The 6,918-nt window shown below is 44.2% G+C and overlaps 1 pseudogene; it reads left to right on the forward strand.

Annotated features, from left to right (window-relative positions):
• The first annotated feature begins 5,205 nt into the window (after nucleotides 1–5,205).
• On the forward strand, nucleotides 5,206–6,392 carry LOC110287801 (annotated as a pseudogene).
• Nucleotides 6,393–6,918: the final 526 nt, after the last annotated feature.

Below are 6,918 nucleotides of genomic sequence, written 5' to 3' on the forward strand. Positions count from 1 at the left end.
AAACTGGCATGAGGAAACATGAACAGGCTCCTAATTGAAAAAAAAAAAAAAATTTAAAAAAAAAAAAAAAAAAAAAAAAAACTAAACATGATAGTGGATTGTACTAGAATTTTGAAATAACCTATAAAACCATGCTCTTGTGAATGGTTGTGTGGCATATAAATGAGCATGGATGAAAGTCAGTGTTCTTACATCTCATAGAAGAATTCCAGAGGTTCTGTGGATGTTTCTCCTGGGAGTAAACCCCACTTCAGTCCTTCACTGTGATCTATATGTGCTCAAGAAAGCATCAGGGTGAGCTTGGGGGACAGGACAGTAAGTGAAGTAGTTGCTTGGCATACACTCTTGAATCCATGGTTTCCAACCCTCAGAACTTGTGAGGACAGCTAGGCACAAAGTGACCCCTGGTTACTCCAGCACCAGAGAACTTACTGGCCAGTCCATCTAGCCATTAGCAAGCTCCAGTAAGAGGCCCTGTCTCAAAAAATATAAGGTGGTCTCAGCTATAAAAAGGACACAGAATCACTTCCCAACACCCACATGGCAGCTAACAACAAACTGTAACTCCAGTTACAGAGAATCAAGTGCTTTCCTGTGACCTCCACAGGGAAAGCATTCAGTATTGCATAAGACTCTCATGGAGGCACAATCCCCATACACATACATTCAAACTAAATAAAATGTTAAATAAGCGCACACATGTGCATATATGTATGAATACACAGATATAATGTATATACACACATCTACATGGTGGAGAACAACTGAAGGCCCTTACTGTCTTTCCCTGGCCACTTTGTACAGACAGATATAAATGTCATGTGTCTTAGTTAAGATTACTGTTACAGTGATACAATACCAAGATCAAATCAGAGTAGCATAGAGTCACTGGGCAGTAGACACTTGCTTAACCACATGATGCCCATGTCTCCATTCCCAACCCTCTGCAGAAGAGAGAAGACCCCATGGGCATATTCTACAGGCCATCTCAGCCCTCAGGACATGCAAGGTCATAAAAACAAAGACCAGTGGACCGAGCAGAGAGCTCACAATAAGATCTCAGTACTTGGAACCTAATAGACCAGTTACAGGAGGTAATTCCTGTTTGACTCAGATAACCAGTAAAATTCAAAGGCTTTGGACTCTTTAAGTCTTCAGCAAAGTTCATTCTGTCACCATGTGCTGTACAGATTGTGACAGTCAAGTGCCTATTACAACAAACTACTTAATTGTGCNTTATCAAAACACATATAATCTTTACTTTTAAAATTAAATACCAACCAAATTACTTAAGCACAAACTCTTATGTAACATAGGCATGGGGGAAGAGTAGTTTGAAACCAAGGCTACATTATATGACAAGATATTGTTGCGTGTTTTAAGTAGGGTCTTGTTTATAGATGTGAGAGAAGTGAGATAGCCCTTTGGCCTGTCTAACCAGCATTTGTGAATACCTCCTATTGTGGTGACTCTGGGAGAGAGGAAAGCTTTTCTATACTGAGCCTTCAGACATCTAAAGAACACCAAAAGTCAGCCAAGGAAAGAGGAGCTATAGAAGTGAAAACAGGATTCAGAGCCTTTGCTATGGTGAAAGTCAGGTGTGTTCTTATATACGAGGGATCCATGTGGACTGTAGGGTTGTAATTCAGGTTGTGTTGCTATAACAAATGACCCAAGAAAGGGTCATGTATATAGGAAAGAGTTTAATTTGCTTCATGGTCTGGAATCTTGAAGGTAGAGAATACAGCAACTTCAGGTAGCCGGGGACTTCTGTTATCTGAACACAGGGTGAACTGCAGAAAGGCAACAGGAGATTGTGGAAGACTGAGAGCAGAGTCTCTACCTTCTTTCTCAAAGAGCTACCATATGTTCCTCAGTCCTTGCACAGTGGGGACAAAGGCTTAATGTGGGTGTTTGGTGTTTGCCTTAAACATGGTGAAAGATGTAGCTGGCTCTCCCTCTGATATGTTGGTTTTTGATGCAGTCTGGAGATTTAGGTGACAAATTTCCCAGATAGTTGAAGAGGAAGCATTTCAGCCAGTGAGGGCAGAGAATATGAAGGCCCTGTTTCTCTCTTGGGTCACAATTATGGAAAAGTAGTGTCATACCTAATGTAGAGACTTAATAAATAATAAACACACTGGTTAAATGGTAAATTCCAGGTTCAGGTGTACACAGAACAGTCAGGTGACTGGCAAAGTCCAAAGCAATGAGATGAAGACATAGTGCTTCTCACATGTGGTCCTCACTTGTGGGAAGTTGAGGCAGGTGTGTCCCAGTTACCTGTGTGTGATGCCCTCAATCACAAAGAAAAATTGTGCTCAGGTAGGGGGATGCTCTCCCAGGCTGGCTTTGGCTTCTTCATTGCCCACAATGTTTCACAACAAGGAGCAGAATGTCCTATAAATGAAATATATATTTTAGCTAGCTTCTACAATAGGCACGAAGATTTGTATATTATTTGATGAGCTGTAAACCTAGATCAGACAGGTTGTATACTATTTTGACTTGAATACAATCCATAGGCCCGATGTTAATTGCTGTTTAAGTGTTGCCCATGGTTATTTCTGCTCCATCAGCCTGTACTCATGGTCCACAGCTCCTGGTCATGTGATCCTGAGACATCACGCCCCATGGCAGCCTTCCCCTTCATCTATCCTCTTCCTCTTCCTCTTTCCTCTTCTCTTGCCTTATGACCCCTACCTGTAACACCCAACCCAGAAAAATAAGCCCAGGATACCTCTCTTCTCTCCATCATTGCCTGGCAGTCACATTTTCTTAGATAGTCAGAGATGTACATGAACTAATTTACTAAGCAACATCTGCTGTATGTGAGAATTTGTTAAAGAGATTGGGAAGTAGTTGGAGGTTTGGAAGATTCCATTCCCTGGGTTCCAGTACTTAGCATTTGAATACACAGCAGCAAGTGACTAACTCTAACAGGTAGCCTTTGGTAAAGGCAGCAGTGGTATACTCTCCTGAGCAGTCCTCTTACTAGCATGGGACAATGAGGCCTACCTGTGCTGTAGATCCTCCACAGCAGGGAGAGGAAGCTGAGCCTTTCTGGCACTCTGCCATGATGAGTCTCTAGGCCCTAGTGTAGTCTCCAAAGACTGTACAATTTCCAAGACCACTTCTGGCAATTGGCGTCTAATTATCCTGTCCTCTGGATCCCTTGTGTTCTTCCTCAGAGTCTGCCTCTGCCCTCTCTTCATTCCATGACCCTACCTACTCTCTCCTGCATTTCCCCCGTCAAATGCTTCAGCTACCATAGAGCAGTAGGACACTTTGCCTGTTTCACAGCTCATCCTGCTGACCCTTCAGCCTTTACATGTCTGCCTCAGGCTTTGCTCTGCTGTCTTCAGCCATCTGCATTGGTGTTTGTTCAGCCCTCACTTCCTAAAGATGTCAAAAGAGCTGTCAAAAGAACCCTTTCATGAAGCCTAAAATGGCAATGCAAGGGGAGCCATTGTATCTCCTATCTGAGTGAATGGTCTTAAGCAGACTGCTTCCAAGTTGGGTGGAGCAGGTGGCCTACCACAGCCTTGTCTCTTAGCACCCTTCCCAACAGTCCCCTTATGTCACTGTGCAGTGGGAGATGCTCCCATACTGGCCCAGATAGAGGGGGTTGAAGGGTCATCTGGAATTTTGTGGTAGCAAAAATCAGCTGGACACACTGGCACAGATGGATTAATGCTGAGTGTTCTGGAGCTTGGGAATCCAGCTGAGATTGGACTCTAATTTTTACATGGTAGCTGTGGAATATTCAAAATGGCCATCATGCAGGCTTTTTGATCAGTAGTCAGAATAGCTAGAGCAGCAATGCATAGTCTAGCAGTGACCAATTAGAAGGCCAGGTGGCTCAGAACTGAAATATCCTTGCTTACTTATGAGAAAATGAGTACAAGGAACTTGAAGTGAGAACTTAATGAACACACTAATGATGTTTATTAACAGGTCTTCCTGTGTAATTTTGGGTAGCCTAAAACTCTTTGTGTAGACCAGACTGACCTCTAACTGACAGAGATAGGAAGGCTGTTCCTCCAAAATACTGAGATCAAAGGTGAGAATTACCATACCTGTTCATTGCTAACTGATTTTGACAATGATTTCCACCAGCCCCAAAGAAAGTTGAATCTACCACACATACACATAAACAGATGGACAGACAGACAGACTCACAGACCGACAGACAGAAGACAGATAGTTAGGCAGGCAGGCAGGACCACACACTCATTTCTCAGGAAGTTTATGAGGTCAAGACCAAACTGGGCAAGATCTTCTTTAAAAAACAACAACAACGAAAACAAAAAATAAAAAAAAAAACAACAAACAAACAAAACTGAAAACCTCAACAATGTGATTATGAAGTCAAGTTTAGACAGAAGTGAAAGTACTTGCCTTTTATTCCACTATTCACAAGGGAGAGAGTCACAAAGATTTCTGTGAGTCCAAGACTAACCTGATCTACATATTTCCAGGACAGCCTGGTACTAGAAGGTAGGCCGCCTGCTCCCCAAACCTTGGAAGCAGTCTGCTTAAGCCCATTCACTCAGATAGGAGATACACTGGCTCCCCTGACATTGCCATTTTAGGCTTCATGACGGTTTTTTTTGACAGCTCTTTTTTCCCTTCTTTAGGAAGTGTGGGCTGTGTAGAGAGACCCTATCTCAGAAAAACCTACAACCAACAACAAAAGGTCAAATTTGAGGATGCCTACAACAACAGGATAAGCATGGGTTGAAGAGCCTGGTTCAAGGGAAAGCCCGAAGCATATGGAAGATAGAAGCAGAACAAAGACAGTGCAGGGTTCTCATGGCCAGTGGTCTGAAGTTTGGCTTGTTTAGAACTGACTATGAGTATGGCTCTTGTGGCTCCCAGTGGGACAGGAGGACACAGGTCTCATTCTGGAGGTCTCATTGAGAGACAATTTGATATTCTCCCTAGTCATTCTTTCCCTTTGGCTGTCAAATGGCAAGTGACATTTGTCATATCTTAAGAAGATCACGTAGAAGGAAAACAAGGTGAGATAGGTTATTGACCAGGATCTTGCCAAAATACATATCTCTCAATGATGCAAACACAAACCCTCAGGAAGTTCCAAGACGTATACAGGGAAGGGCGTGGAGAGGCTCAGACACGGGCCCCTCCCTGCCCACTGAGCCAAACAGGGTAAGTTGTGTAAGAACACCGGCCACCATTATCATGAAGCTTGCTGGTGCTGTGGTGATCCTCGGGGCTGCCCTGCTCCTCCTGACTTCCAGGGGAGGTGGGTATTACCGTGTGGGGGTCAGGGATGCAAGCTATCCAGGCTCTCACACCCTCTATCCCCTGGGATATACTGATGCAGGTCTTTCAAGGGAGGGTCACCTTGTCTTTGTGTTCTAGATTGTGGCATTTGCCCAGCTATAAAAGAGGATGTTCGCCTATTTTTAAATGGAACCTCAGAAGAGTATGTTGAGTACGTGAAACAATACAAAGATGACCCTGAAATACTGGAAAGTACTGAAAAAAATCAAGCAATGTGTTGATAGCACATTGACAGAGGCAGACAAGGAACATGCAACTGCTTTCATTGTGAGTCTCTATGTGTCTGGTTAGGGGCCGGGCTTGTGCTCTTGCACACCACTGAAGCTTCACTGAGAATCTAGATATGTGACACCTGATTGAGAATGTCAGAAGGATGGGGCAGGAAGGAGCTCTAGGACTGCCTGAGCTGGCCCTGACTGCTCAGCTCAGCCAAGCCACAGTAGATCCCTGCATGAGTTTGGCCTCCCTCAGGCTTCCTGACAGAGCCTTCCAAGTCTAGCTGCAGAAGCTTTGCACCTGGCACCCTTTTCTAGCCTAGGTCTTTTATCCTCGATTTTCAAGCCTATCACTCCAGCTACAAAAAAGTCATATGTTATCATGTTCTCTGAACTTTGAAGACCACTTTGTGGACTCCACGTGTGGACATTCAAGGGTAGAATTAAAGTGAACCCCCTCATGTCCCTAGAACAGGTATGTTAAGGCCCTGCCTTTAGCTGAAGATATTTGCGGGTCATCAACAACATGTGACAGCAGTCAGTTTGTTTGTGGGGCCCCAGCTGCCCAGAGGCTTACATGGGTTTCTGTCAGCTCCTCCCCATTCGGTCCCACTGGAACTATGTTGTCTCCCAAATTGGCTCCTCCCATCTGGCTGGATTTGGGGCTCTTTACAAAGCTTGTCTAAACGGGTTAGGGACAAGGCTCCCTGGTCCATGTCAGATACAAGAGCAATTGCAAATTGGCTGCAGGTCTTTCTAGGAGGTGTCTCAGTGCATAGTCAGCGGGGCATGAGGTCTCCTTCACCCCTGAAGTCTCACTTAGCTTTCTTTTTGCAGGAAAAAATAGAAGCCAGCCCGCTATGTTGATGGCTACAACTTTGCTCTCAAAGAAGCCATTTGACTACTCACCTGCATAGATGCAACAGGCTATAGCCCTTCCCTCCAGGTGTCTAAGAACAGGAATCCAACAATAAAAACCTTGCAATTCATTGGGGAGCGTGGATTTTTTAATTCAAGGTTGGGTCTGTTTTGATTGAAGGATATTGTAGGGACAACCTCTGGGACATTGAGGTGCCATAGCTAAATTGTTGTGCTGCCAAAATGCCCTGCAGAATTCATTAGAGAATGCTTAGAGACCATAGTAATTACTCTAGAGTGTCTGTCACCCTCATGGGACAGTGTCCACAGGGCACATGCATGACCTCCCAGACTGAACTCCCCAGGAACATTGAACAGAGTACGACCAGGAATACCAAGGGTCTGTTGAGGACCACACAGACTTTAAATAGCAGAATCTGTCCCTGCTCCCTAGTGTTTGGTACATTAGGCAGTTGTGCATGTCTGTCTGTCACAGTGTGTCCCGTAAAAAATAAAATAAAAGTACCTATTTCAA

This window comes from Mus caroli, unplaced genomic scaffold (assembly GCF_900094665.2).
Source record: "Mus caroli unplaced genomic scaffold, CAROLI_EIJ_v1.1 scaffold_15167_1, whole genome shotgun sequence".
Classification (NCBI taxonomy): domain Eukaryota; kingdom Metazoa; phylum Chordata; class Mammalia; order Rodentia; family Muridae; genus Mus; species Mus caroli.